Below are 13,505 nucleotides of genomic sequence, written 5' to 3'. Positions count from 1 at the left end.
ATAAATAAAAAAAAAAAGAGTACCGGTAATAAATAAAATAAATGAGTAATAAATAAAATACATTTATAATAATGAACACAATAAATTATTATTAATAAATTCATTTTTTTTATAATAATAAATTAAATGAATGAGTAATAAATAAAATAAATACTATCATTACAGGTACTAACCTCCTACAGATACTGATACCAAAATACGACGTTCCTCTAGTTGGATTTTATTCGATTAAAGTCACAAAGCTTTATAAATAGGGGGAGGGTTATTTTCAGACATATGACTGTCATTTGTACATCGGAATGGACTCTGAGATGAAAATAACTGTCACATAAAAATAAAACTAAGGCTGCTTCTTGTGGTCTTTTCTCTTTCTGAGTGTTTTTAGAGAGGACGTGCTCCTGTTTATTGCACCACACTGAGCACCAAGCAGGAAGAACGTGCCCCCCCCTTTTTTTTATTATTTTGGGGGGCACCAGCTGCTGTGGCTGCGAGCAGAGGATGGTTGGCGGTGGCAGCGAAGGGGTTAAGGCGAACGCAGGCTCCCTCTTTGGGCGAGTCGGGAGAAGCGCAGGCAGCGTGAGATGCTGGGGGGGGGTGAATAGAGAGCAGTACAGCGAACAGGCTACTCCGAACACATCAGCTCTCTCTGTGACCATCGCAGGGCGAAGAAGAGAGGAAGAGAGTGCCACCGGGCACAGCAGGTGAGACTTTTGGCTTTGTGCGGAGACTGCGGCACCTTCGCCTGACTCTTCTCTTCTTTGTGGGGGATGAGAGGCTGCGGGAAGGGGTTTTGGGTGGGCGAGCTTGCAAGACCCTACAAGTCTATTGATTTGGTAAATAGGAGATTTTTTTTAACCACTTTATAGAATAGTGATGGGGCTGCCTGTGTGTGATTTTGCATAAATTAGGATTTTGTGTGTGGGAAGGAGGGGGGGGGGGGGGGGGGGTTTGTGGGTTACAAAGTATTGCAAAAAAAAAATTAAAAAAAATTGTATGAAGGTGAAGGGTGAGGGAGCAAACCTGCCAACACTGGCAAAGCATCGCCAAGAAGAATTTACAGATCAGTTGTTGCATCTTTATCATGTCAGTGCAGGAGCAGCTACACCACCCTATGGGGCTTATTCACAGCAATGGATAAGATAAGAGGAAATAATTCATAGCACAGCAATTGATAAGAGGAAATAACTCATAGCAATAGGCAATCATTCATAGCAAGAGGCAAAAATGTATAACAAAAGGAAATAACCCATAGCAAGAGGCAATAACCTATAGCAAAGGGGCAAACATTTATAACAAGAGCAAATAACCCATAGCAATAGGCAATCATTCATAGCAAGAGGCAATAATTTATAGCAAAAAACAATAACTCATAGCAAGAGGCAATAATTTATAGCAAAAAACAATAACTCATAGCAAGAGGCAATAATTTATAACATGTGGCAATAACCTATAGCAATAGGCAATCATTCATTGCAAAAGGCAGTAACCCATAGCAAGAGGCAATCATTTATAGCAAGAAACAACTCATAACAAGGGGCAGTAACCCATAGCAAGAGGTAATAGTTCATAGCAAAAGGCAATAAGCCATAGCAAGAGGCAATAATAAAATAGCAAGAGCCACTAAGACATAACAAGAGGCAATAACCCATAACAAGAGGCAATAGTTCATAACAAGAAGCAATAGTTTATAGCAAAGGGAAATAATCCATAGCAAGAGGCAACAGTCCATAGCAAGAGGCAATAACCCATACCAAGAAGCAATAGTTTATAGCAAGGGGAATTAACCCATCACAATAGGCAAAAACCCACAGCAAGAGTCAATAACTCATAGCAAGAGTCAATGACCCATAGCAAGGGGCAATAATCCATAGCAAGGGGCAATAATCCATAGCAAGAGGCAAAAACCCATAGCAAGAGTCAATAACCCATAGCAAGGGGCAATAACCCATAGCAAGGGGCAATAACCCATAGCAAGGGGCAATAACCCATACCAAGAGGCAATAACCCATAGCAAGAGGCAAAAACCCGTAGCAAGGGGCAATAATTCATAGCAAGGGGCATTAACCCATAGCAAGAGGTAATAACCCATAGTAAGGGGCAATAAACCATAGCAAGGGTCAATAACCCATAGCAAGAGGCAATAATAAAATAGCAAGAGCCACTAAGACATAACAAGAGGCAATAACCCATAACAAGAGTCAATAGTTCATAACAAGAAGCAATAGTTTATAGCAAAGGGAAATAATCCATAGCAAGAGGCAACAGTCCATAGCAAGAGGCAATAACCCATACCAAGAAGCAATAGTTTATAGCAAGGGGAATTAACCCATCACAATAGGCAAAAACCCACAGCAAGAGTCAATAACTCATAGCAAGAGTCAATGACCCATAGCAAGGGGCAATAATCCATAGCAAGGGGCAATAATCCATAGCAAGAGGCAAAAACCCATAGCAAGAGTCAATAACCCATAGCAAGGGGCAATAACCCATAGCAAGGGGCAATAACCCATAGCAAGGGGCAATAACCCATACCAAGAGGCAATAACCCATAGCAAGAGGCAAAAACCCGTAGCAAGGGGCAATAATTCATAGCAAGGGGCATTAACCCATAGCAAGAGGTAATAACCCATAGTAAGGGGCAATAAACCATAGCAAGGGTCAATAACCCATAGCAAGAGGCAATAATAAAATAGCAAGAGCCACTAAGACATAACAAGAGGCAAAAACCCATAACAAGAGTCAATAGTTCATAACAAGAAGCAATAGTTTATAGCAAAGGGAAATAATCCATAGCAAGAGGCAACAGTCCATAGCAAGAGGCAACAGTCCATAGCAAGAGGCAATAACCCATACCAAGAAGCAATAGTTTATAGCAAGGGGCATTAACCCATCACAATAGGCAAAAACCCACAGCAAGATTCAATAACCCATAGCAAGAGTCAATGACCCATAGCAAGGGGCAATAATCCATAGCAAGGGGCAATAATCCATAGCAAGAGGCAAAAACCCATAGCAAGAGTCAATAACCCATAGCAAGGGGCAATAACCCATAGCAAGGGGCAATAACCCATACCAAGAGGCAATAACCCATAGCAAGAGGCAAAAACCCGTAGCAAGGGGCAATAATTCATAGCAAGGGGCATTAACCCATAGCAAGAGGTAATAACCCATAGTAAGGGGCAATAAACCATAGCAAGGGTCAATAACCCATAGCAAGGGGCAATAACCCATAGCAAGAGGCAAAAACCCATAGCAAGGGGTAATAATTAATAGCAAGGGGAATGAACCCATAGCAAGAGGTAATAACCCATAGTAAGGGGCAATAAACCATAGCAAGGGGCAATAACCCATAGCAAGGGGCAATAACCCATAGCAAGAGGCAATAACCCATAGCAAGGGGCAATAACCCATAGCAAGAGGCAATAACCCTTAAATACTATCTAGTCTACTATACTAGAGGCAATAACCCTTAGCAACCTATTATATGTCAGCTCCGGGATCAGCTCACTCCTTCCAGGACTTTGCACATCATCATTACTCTTGGCACTGCCTTATTGAATGAACCCGTCTATATCTAATTATCATTTGTCTATTGGATTAGAAATTGTTTGCATGGCGTCCGTTATTTAATATTAACATCCGGAAAGATTAACAGCCGATCGGTTATGAACCAAGCAAGACAGAAAGAGTTTCCGTAATGCTGAGTGTCACGACACGCTGAATTAAATGAGATGATTTTATATATATTTGATATTCCTTGTAATAAATAGGAAGTTACCAAAAAAAAAATAAGATGTGTGTTAATAAGTGATAAGAAGTGAATCTAATTTCTAGAAAATGAGTATTTCGTGGTATGATAGAGGCTAAAAATCAACTCAGATTTCAAGGCTAAAATACAAATCTTTCAAAGCGGGGGCTACACAATTAGTGGGAGGAAAGGGGGGAGGGGGGAGGGGAAAAGGCTGATTATAGAACTGGGGTACATAATATTACATATTTATATCATATAATATTTTATTTATATCATATATATTACATAATCATATTGTAAATGTAGATTAAAACGTCAGGAAAATGTACAAAATACATCACCCGCAGCAGCCAATTGGCAATCGTTTTTCTCTTCTGATGTTTCTACTCTGATAAAAGGTGACGTCTCTTTGCTATCGGTTAGATAATTGTAAGGACCGTTATTTTGCTTTAGTATTGTCAGATAAAACGAAATCAGAAATAGGAAACAACCTCTCGGTACAGTAAAGAAATAGAAAACAATGTTTCTGGCATAAAGTGGTCACTGAAGAAGGTTCAATCTGATTTATGTATCTGTTACCTGTCAATGTGGGACAGAAATATATTTATATTAAAAATGATATAATAAATGTATTTAAATAATAAAAATAATAACGGGGTATCTCAGGGGTACAGGGCAGGCAGGAAAAATATATGTCTATTTATAAAAACTGGAGCGCACACCCAAAGCAACCAATTAGATACCTTGCATTATTTAAAGGTGACGTCTGATTGGTTGGTGTGGGCAATTGTTCCACTTTTAATCCAATTCTATTTTTCTACAGTTTTTAAAGCAGTAAAAAAAAAAAAAAAAAAAAAAAGCAAAGAGGAGTGTGAGGGGAGATTGCAGAGGATGTGAATGCAGAGGGGGAACAGTTATAATAAAAGAAGGGGATGTATATGAATACACGGGGTGACCATGGGGGGGCCATGTGGGAATGGTGGTCAGATGTCTCCCTATGAAGGGAGGGTGTTGAGGTTTTTGTTCTCTGTGTATCTTCTATGTGACTCGGTTGATGCTTAGCTGTACACACACGGCTGCCCTTTCTATGGAGATAAGGAAAGGTTTGCCCCCCATTCTTCTGTTGGAAGCACTTGTGATCGCCCCCCCCCAGGAATGCCTCACCGGTGGTCCCAGGTGGTGCTCTAATGGGACCCTAGGGAGGGACTCTGCTACACCTGAAATCTTTATTCACTTGCTGACATTAGTCTGCCTCTATTCTTTATTGGGGGATAACATTCAAAATTAATGATTTTTCATGATTATGATACAAAATGATGTGTTTGTCAGCGAGGAGATAATTGCATACTACTAAGTGGCTGAGCAATTCATGTGTTATGGAACACAAAGTGACAGCAGGAGATGTGAACGTCGCTACTGTCTGTGTCAGAGACATGAAAGGAGTTCTAGTTTATGTACAGCTTGGATATTGCGTGTGTAAGGGGCATCAATGGAGATCGTGACTATGTGCAGAAGACGTGAACGTCGCTACTGTTTGTGTCAGAGACATGAAAGGAAGTCTTGATTATTCAAAGGAGATGCAAGCTTGGACATTGTATGTGTAGGGGACATGAATGGAGATCCCAGTAATGTACAGAAGTTATAGGGGTGGATATTGTATATACAGGGGGCATGGATGGAGATTATGTACAGTAGATATGAGTGTAGATGTGAGATATGTATAGTAGATATGAATGGGGATGAGTGAGATATGTGTAGTAGATATGAATGGGGATGAGAGAGATATGTGTAGTAGATATGAATGGGGATGAGAGAGATATGTGTAGTAGATATGAATGGGGATGAGAGAGATATGTGTAGTAGATATGAATAGGGATGAGAGAGATATGTGTAGTAGATATGAATGGGGATGAGTTAGATATGTGTAGTAGATATGAATGGGGATGAGTTAGATATGTGTAGTAGATATGAATGGGGATAAGTGAGATATGTGTAGTAAATATGAATGGGGATGAGTGAGATATGTGTAGTAGATATGAATGGGGATGAGTGAGATATGTGTAGTAGATATGAATGGAGATGAGAGAGATATGTGTAGTAGATATGAATAGGGATGAGTGAGATATGTGTAGTAGATATGAATGGGGATGAGTAAGATATGTGTAGTAGATATGAATGGGGATAAGTGAGATATGTGTAGTAGATATGAATGGGGATGAGTGACATATGTGTAGTAGATATGAATGGGGATAAGTGAGATATGTGTAGTAGATATGAATGGGGATGAGTGAGATATGTGTAGTAGATATGAATGGGGATGAGTGAGATATGTGTAGTAGATATGAATGGGGATGAGTAAGATATGTGTAGTAAATATGAATAGGGATGAGTAAGATATGTGTAGTATTATATATATGAATGGGGATGAGTGAGATATGTGTAGTAGATATGAATGGAGATGAGTGAGATATGTGTAGTAGATATGAATGGGGATGAGTGAGATATGTGTAGTAGATATGAATGGGGATGAGTAAGATATGTGTAGTAGATATGAATGGGGATGAGTAAGATATGTGTAGTAGATATGAATGGGGATGAGTGAGATATGTGTAGTAGATATGAATGGAGATGAGTGTGATATATGTAATAGATATGAATGGGGATGTGTGACATATGCATAGTAGATATGAATGGAGATGAGTGAGATATGTGTAGTAGATATGAATGGGGTTGAGTGAGATACATGTAGTAGATATGAATGGGGATGAGTGAGATATGTGTAGTAGATATGAATGGGGTTGAGTGAGATACATGTAGTAGATATGAATGGGGATGAGTGAGATGTGTGTAGTAGATATGAATGGGGATAAGTGAGATATGTGTAGTAGATATGAATGGGGATGAGTGAGATATGTGTAGTAGATATGAATGGGGGTGAGTGAGATATGTGTAGTAGATATGAATGGGGGTGAGTGAGATATGTGTAGTAGATATGAATGGGGATGAGTTAGATATGTGTAGTAGATATGAATGGGGATGAGAGAGATATGTGTAATAGATATGAATGGGGATGAGTGAGATATGTGTAGTAGATATGAATGGAGATGAGAGAGATATGTGTAGTAGATATGAATAGGGATGAGTGAGATATGTGTAGTAGATATGAATGGGGATGAGAGAGATATGTGTAGTAGATATGAATGGGGGTGAGTGAGATATGTGTAGTAGATATGAATGGGGATAAGTGAGATATGTGTAGTAGATATGAATGGGGGTGAGTAAGATATGTGTAGTAGATATGAATGGGGATGAGTTAGATATGTGTAGTAGATATGAATGGGGATAAGTGAGATATGTGTAGTAGATATGAATGGGGATGAGTGAGATATGTGTAGTAGATATGAATGGGGATGAGTGAGATATGTGTAGTAGATATGAATGGAGATGAGAGAGATATGTGTAGTAGATATGAATAGGGATGAGTGAGATATGTGTAGTAGATATGAATGGGGATGAGAGAGATATGTGTAATAGATATGAATGGGGATGAGTGAGATATGTGTAGTAGATATGAATGGAGATGAGAGAGATATGTGTAGTAGATATGAATAGGGATGAGTGAGATATGTGTAGTAGATATGAATGGGGATGAGAGAGATATGTGTAGTAGATATGAATGGGGATAAGTGAGATATGTGTAGTAGATATGAATGGGGATGAGTGAGATATGTGTAGTAGATATGAATGGGGATGAGTGAGATATGTGTAGTAGATATGAATGGGGATGAGTAAGATATGTGCAGTAGATATGAATGGGGATAAGTGAGATATGTGTAGTAGATATGAATGGGGATGAGTGACATATGTGTAGTAGATATGAATGGGGATAAGTGAGATATGTGTAGTAGATATGAATGGGGATGTGTGAGATATGTGTAGTAGATATGAATGGGGATGAGTGAGATATGTGTAGTAGATATGAATGGGGATGAGTGAGATATGTGTAGTAGATATGAATGGGGATGAGTAAGATATGTGTAGTAGATATGAATGGGGATGAGTAAGATATGTGTAGTAGATATGAATGGGGATGAGTGAGATATGTGTAGTAGATATGAATGGAGATGAGTGTGATATATGTAATAGATATGAATGGGGATGTGTGACATATGCATAGTAGATATGAATGGAGATGAGTGAGATATGTGTAGTAGATATGAATGGGGTTGAGTGAGATACATGTAGTAGATATGAATGGGGATGAGTGAGATATGTGTAGTAGATATGAATGGGGTTGAGTGAGATACATGTAGTAGATATGAATGGGGATGAGTGAGATATGTGTAGTAGATATGAATGGGGATAAGTGAGATATGTGTAGTAGATATGAATGGGGATGAGTGAGATATGTGTAGTAGATATGAATGGGGATAAGTGAGATATGTGTAGTAGATATGAATGGGGATGAGTGAGATATGTGTAGTAGATATGAATGGGGATGAGTGAGATATGTGTAGTAGATATGAATGGGGATAAGTGAGATATGTGTAGTAGATATGAATGGGGATGAGTGACATATGTGTAGTAGATATGAATGGGGATGAGTGAGATATGTGTAGTAGATATGAATGGGGATGAGTGAGATATGTGTAGTAGATATGAATGGGGATGAGTAAGATATGTGTAGTAGATATGAATGGGGATAAGTGAGATATGTGTAGTAGATATGAATGGGGATGAGTGACATATGTGTAGTAGATATGAATGGGGATAAGTGAGATATGTGTAGTAGATATGAATGGGGATGAGTGAGATATGTGTAGTAGATATGAATGGGGATGAGTGAGATATGTGTAGTAGATATGAATGGGGATGAGTAAGATATGTGTAGTAAATATGAATAGGGATGAGTAAGATATGTGTAGTATTATATATATGAATGGGGATGAGTGAGATATGTGTAGTAGATATGAATGGAGATGAGTGAGATATGTGTAGTAGATATGAATGGGGATGAGTGAGATATGTGTAGTAGATATGAATGGGGATGAGTAAGATATGTGTAGTAGATATGAATGGGGATGAGTAAGATATGTGTAGTAGATATGAATGGGGATGAGTGAGATATGTGTAGTAGATATGAATGGAGATGAGTGTGATATATGTAATAGATATGAATGGGGATGTGTGACATATGCATAGTAGATATGAATGGAGATGAGTGAGATATGTGTAGTAGATATGAATGGGGTTGAGTGAGATACATGTAGTAGATATGAATGGGGATGAGTGAGATATGTGTAGTAGATATGAATGGGGTTGAGTGAGATACATGTAGTAGATATGAATGGGGATGAGTGAGATGTGTGTAGTAGATATGAATGGGGATAAGTTAGATATGTGTAGTAGATATGAATGGGGATGAGTGACATATGTGTAGTAGATATGAATGGGGATAAGTGAGATATGTGTAGTAGATATGAATGGGGATGAGTGAGATATGTGTAGTAGATATGAATGGGGATGAGTGAGATATGTGTAGTAGATATGAATGGGGATGAGTAAGATATGTGTAGTAGATATGAATGGGGATAAGTGAGATATGTGTAGTAGATATGAATGGGGATGAGTGAGATATGTGTAGTAGATATGAATGGGGATGAGTGAGATATGTGTAGTAGATATGAATGGGGATGAGTAAGATATGTGTAGTAAATATGAATGGGGATGAGTAAGATATGTGTAGTAGATATGAATGGAGATGAGTGTGATATATGTAGTAGATATGAATGGGGATGAGTGAGATATGTGTAGTAGATATGAATGGAGATGAGTGTGATATATGTAGTAGATATGAATGGGGATGTGTGACATATGCATAGTAGATATGAATGGAGATGAGTGAGATATGTGTAGTAGATATGAATGGGGTTGAGTGAGATACATGTAGTAGATATGAATGGGGATGAGTGAGATATGTGTAGTAGATATGAATGGGGATGAGTGAGAAATGTATAGTAGATATGAATGGAGATGAGTGAGAAATATATAGTAGATATGAATGGAGAGGAGTTAGATATGTGTAGTAGATATGAATGGAGATGAGTGAGATATGTGTAGTAGATATGAATGGAGATGATTGTGATATGTGTAGTAGATATGAATGGAGATGAGTGAGATATATGTAGTAGATATGAATGGGGATGTGTGAGATATGTGTAGTAGATATGAATGGGGATGTGTGAGATATGCGTAGTAGATATGAATGGAGATGAGTGAGATATGTGTAGTAGATATAAATGGGGATTAGTGAGATATGTGTAGTAGATATGAATGGGGATGAGTGAGATACGTGTAGTAGATATGAATGGAGATGAGTGAGATATGTGTAGTAGATATGAATGGGGATGAGCGAGATATTTGTAGTAGATATGAATGGGGATGAGTGAGATATGTGTAGTAGATGTGAATGGGGATGAGTGAGATATGTGTAGTAGATATGAATGGAGATGAGTGAGATATGTGTAGTAGATGTGAATGGGGATGAGTGAGATATGTGTAGTAGATATGAATGGAGATGAGTGAGATATGTGTAGTAGATGTGAATGGGGATGAGTGAGATATGTGTAGTAGATGTGAATGGGGATGAGTGAGATATGTGTAGTAGATATGAATGGAGATGAGTGAGATATGTGTAGTAGATGTGAATGGGGATGTGTGAGATATGTGTAGTAGATATGAATGGGGATGTGTGAGATATGCGTAGTAGATATGAATGGAGATGAGTGAGATATATGTAGTAGATATGAACATCGCTACTGTCTGTGTCAGAGACATGAAAGGAGTTCTAGTTTATGTACAGCTTGGATATTGCATGTGTAAGGGGCATCAATGGAGATCGTGACTATGTGCAGAAGATGTGAGCGTTGCTACTGTTTGTGTCAGAGACATGAAAGGAAGACTTGATTATTCAAAGGAGATGTGAGCTTGGACATTGTATGTGTAGGGGACATGAATGGAGATCCTAGCAATGTACAGAAGTTATAGGGGTGGATATTGTATATACAGGGGGCATGGATGGAGATTATGTATAGGAGATATGAGTGTAGATGTGACATATGTGTAGTAGATATAAATGGGGATGAGTGAGATATGTGTAGTAGATATGAATGGGGATGAGTGAGATATGTGTAGTAGATATGAATGGGGATGAGTGAGATATGTGTAGTAGATATGAATGGAGATGAGTGAGATATGTGTAGTAGATATGAATGGGGGTGAGTGAGATATGTGTAGTAGATATGAATGGGGATGAGTGAGATATGTGTAGTAGATATGAATGGGGATGAGTGAGATATGGGTATTAGATATGAATGGGGATGTGTGAGATATGTGTAGTAGATATGAATGGAGATGAGTGAGATATGTGTAGTAGATATGAATGGGGGTGAGTGAGATATGTGTAGTAGATATGAATGGGGATGAGTGAGATATGTGTAGTAGATATGAATGGAGATGAGTGAGAAAAATGTAGTAGATATGAATGGAGAGGAGTTAGATATGTGTAGTAGATATGAATGGAAATGAGTGAGATATGTGTAGAAGATATGAATGGAGATTAGTGAGATATGTGTAGTAGATATAAATGGAGATGAGTGAGATATATGTAGTAGATTTGAATGGGGATGTGTGAGATATGTGTAGTAGATATGAATGGGGATGTGTGAGATATGTGTAGTAGATATGAATGGAGATGAGTGAGATATGTGTAGTAGATATGAATGGAGATGAGTGAGATATGTGTAGTAGATATGAATGGGGATGAGAGAGATATGTGTAGTAGATATGAATGGGGATGAGTGAGATATGTTTAGTAGATATGAATGGAGATGAGTGAGATATGTGTAGAAGATATGAATGGAGATTAGTGAGATATGTGTAGTAGATATGAATGGGGATGAGTGAGATATATGTAGTAGATTTGAATGGAGATGAGTGTGATATGTGTAGTAGATATGAATGGGGGTGAGTGAGATATGTGTAGTAGATATGAAAGGAGATGAGTGAGATATGTGTAGTAGATATGAATGGGGATGAGTGAGATATATGTAGTAGATTTGAATGGAGATGAGTGTGATATGTGTAGTAGATATGAATGGGGGTGAGTGAGATATGTGTAGAAGATATGAATGGAGATTAGTGAGATATGTGTAGTAGATATGAATGGGGATGAGTGAGATATATGTAGTAGATTTGAATGGAGATGAGTGTGATATGTGTAGTAGATATGAATAGGGATGAGTGAGATATGTGTAGTAGATATGAATGGAGATGAGTGAGATATGTGTAGTAGATATGAATGGGGATGAGTGAGATATGGGTAGTAGATATGAATGGGGATGAGAGAGATATGTGTAGTAGATATGAATGGGGGTGAGTGAGATATGTTTAGTAGATATGAATGGAGATGAGTGAGATATGTGTAGAAGATATGAATGGAGATTAGTGAGATATGTGTAGTAGATATAAATGGAGATGAGTGAGATATGTGTAGTAGATTTGAATAGGGATGTGTGAGATATGTGTAGTAGATATGAATGGGGATGAGTGAGATATGTGTAGTAGATATGAATGGGGATGAGTGAGAAATATGTAGTAGATATGAATGGAGAGGAGTTAGATATGTGTAGTAGATATTAATGGAGATGAGTGAGATATGTGTAGTAGATATGATTGGAGATGAGTGAGATATGTGTAGTAGATATGAATGGGGATGAGTGAGAAACGTTTAGTAGATATGAATGGAATTTAGTGAGATATGTGTAGTAGATATGAATGGAGCTGAGTGAGATATGTGTAGTAGATATGAATGGGGATGAGTGAGAAATATGTAGTAGATATGAATGGAGAGGAGTTAGATATGTGTAGTAGATATTAATGGAGATGAGTGAGATATGTGTAGTAGATATGATTGGAGATGAGTGAGATATGTGTAGTAGATATGAATGGGGATGAGTGAGAAACGTTTAGTAGATATGAATGGAATTTAGTGAGATATGTGTAGTAGATATGAATGGAGCTGAGTGAGATATATGTAGTAGATATGAATGGGGATGTGGGAGGGGCATTTGTATGGCGCCCCCCGGAGTCAATACTTTGTAGAACCCCCTTTCTCTACAAGTCTTTTTGGGGGTGTCTCTACCAGCTTTGCCCATCTAGAGAGGGACATTTCTGCCCATTCTTCTCTGTAAAATATCTCAAGCTAGTCATGGTACGTCTACTACGCGCTCTGCCCTCTGATTGACAGCTGTGTTAGCCAGTGAGAGTACGGCAGTGCCCGGCACATCTCCTACCATCACCAGGAAGCAGGACATGTGACCCCGAAGGACAAATCAGAGAACTGTATCTGCATATGACTCGCAGTTCCCCAAATTTTTGACATTGGAAAGAAGGGGCGCACCATAGTTTGATGTTTATAGGCAAAAGACACACCCCTGATACGCCCTGGTATGCGGGCAATGAATCAACTTCAGGGTGCAGAAACTACACAAATATGCAGCCCCTGGGCAGGTGGGTCTTGGCGCTGTGCGGCTGCACATTTGCTTGCCAGGATGTAAAATACAGCTGTGCCGGGAACGAGGGGGGTTTACCGCTCCAAGCACAGTTACCGGCGGCTAACGGAAAGCTAGTAGCAAGTAGCGATTGGGAGCTTTCGATCATGAGACCGCTGTGACAGCCAATCGCAGCGGTCAAA

The 13,505-nt window shown here is 38.8% G+C and overlaps 1 protein-coding gene across 2 annotated transcripts in view; it reads left to right on the top strand.

Moving 5' to 3' along the window:
* Positions 1 to 590: 590 nt before the first annotated feature.
* Positions 591 to 13,505, top strand: part of CPNE7 (copine 7) — a 182,749-nt gene continuing 169,834 nt past the window's right edge. For both annotated transcript variants that reach the window (XM_077451008.1, XM_077451007.1), the window contains exon 1: positions 591 to 701. The gene's annotated coding sequence lies outside the window, so the exon portion shown is untranslated. The remainder of the gene's footprint in view (positions 702 to 13,505) is intronic.

Source organism: Lithobates pipiens, unplaced genomic scaffold, assembly GCF_037356315.1.
Source record: "Lithobates pipiens isolate NorthernLeopardFrog02 unplaced genomic scaffold, aLitPip1_a1.2 Scaffold_10, whole genome shotgun sequence".
Taxonomy (NCBI): Eukaryota; Metazoa; Chordata; class Amphibia; order Anura; family Ranidae; genus Lithobates; species Lithobates pipiens.
This window is presented reverse-complemented; position numbering and strand designations above follow the sequence as displayed.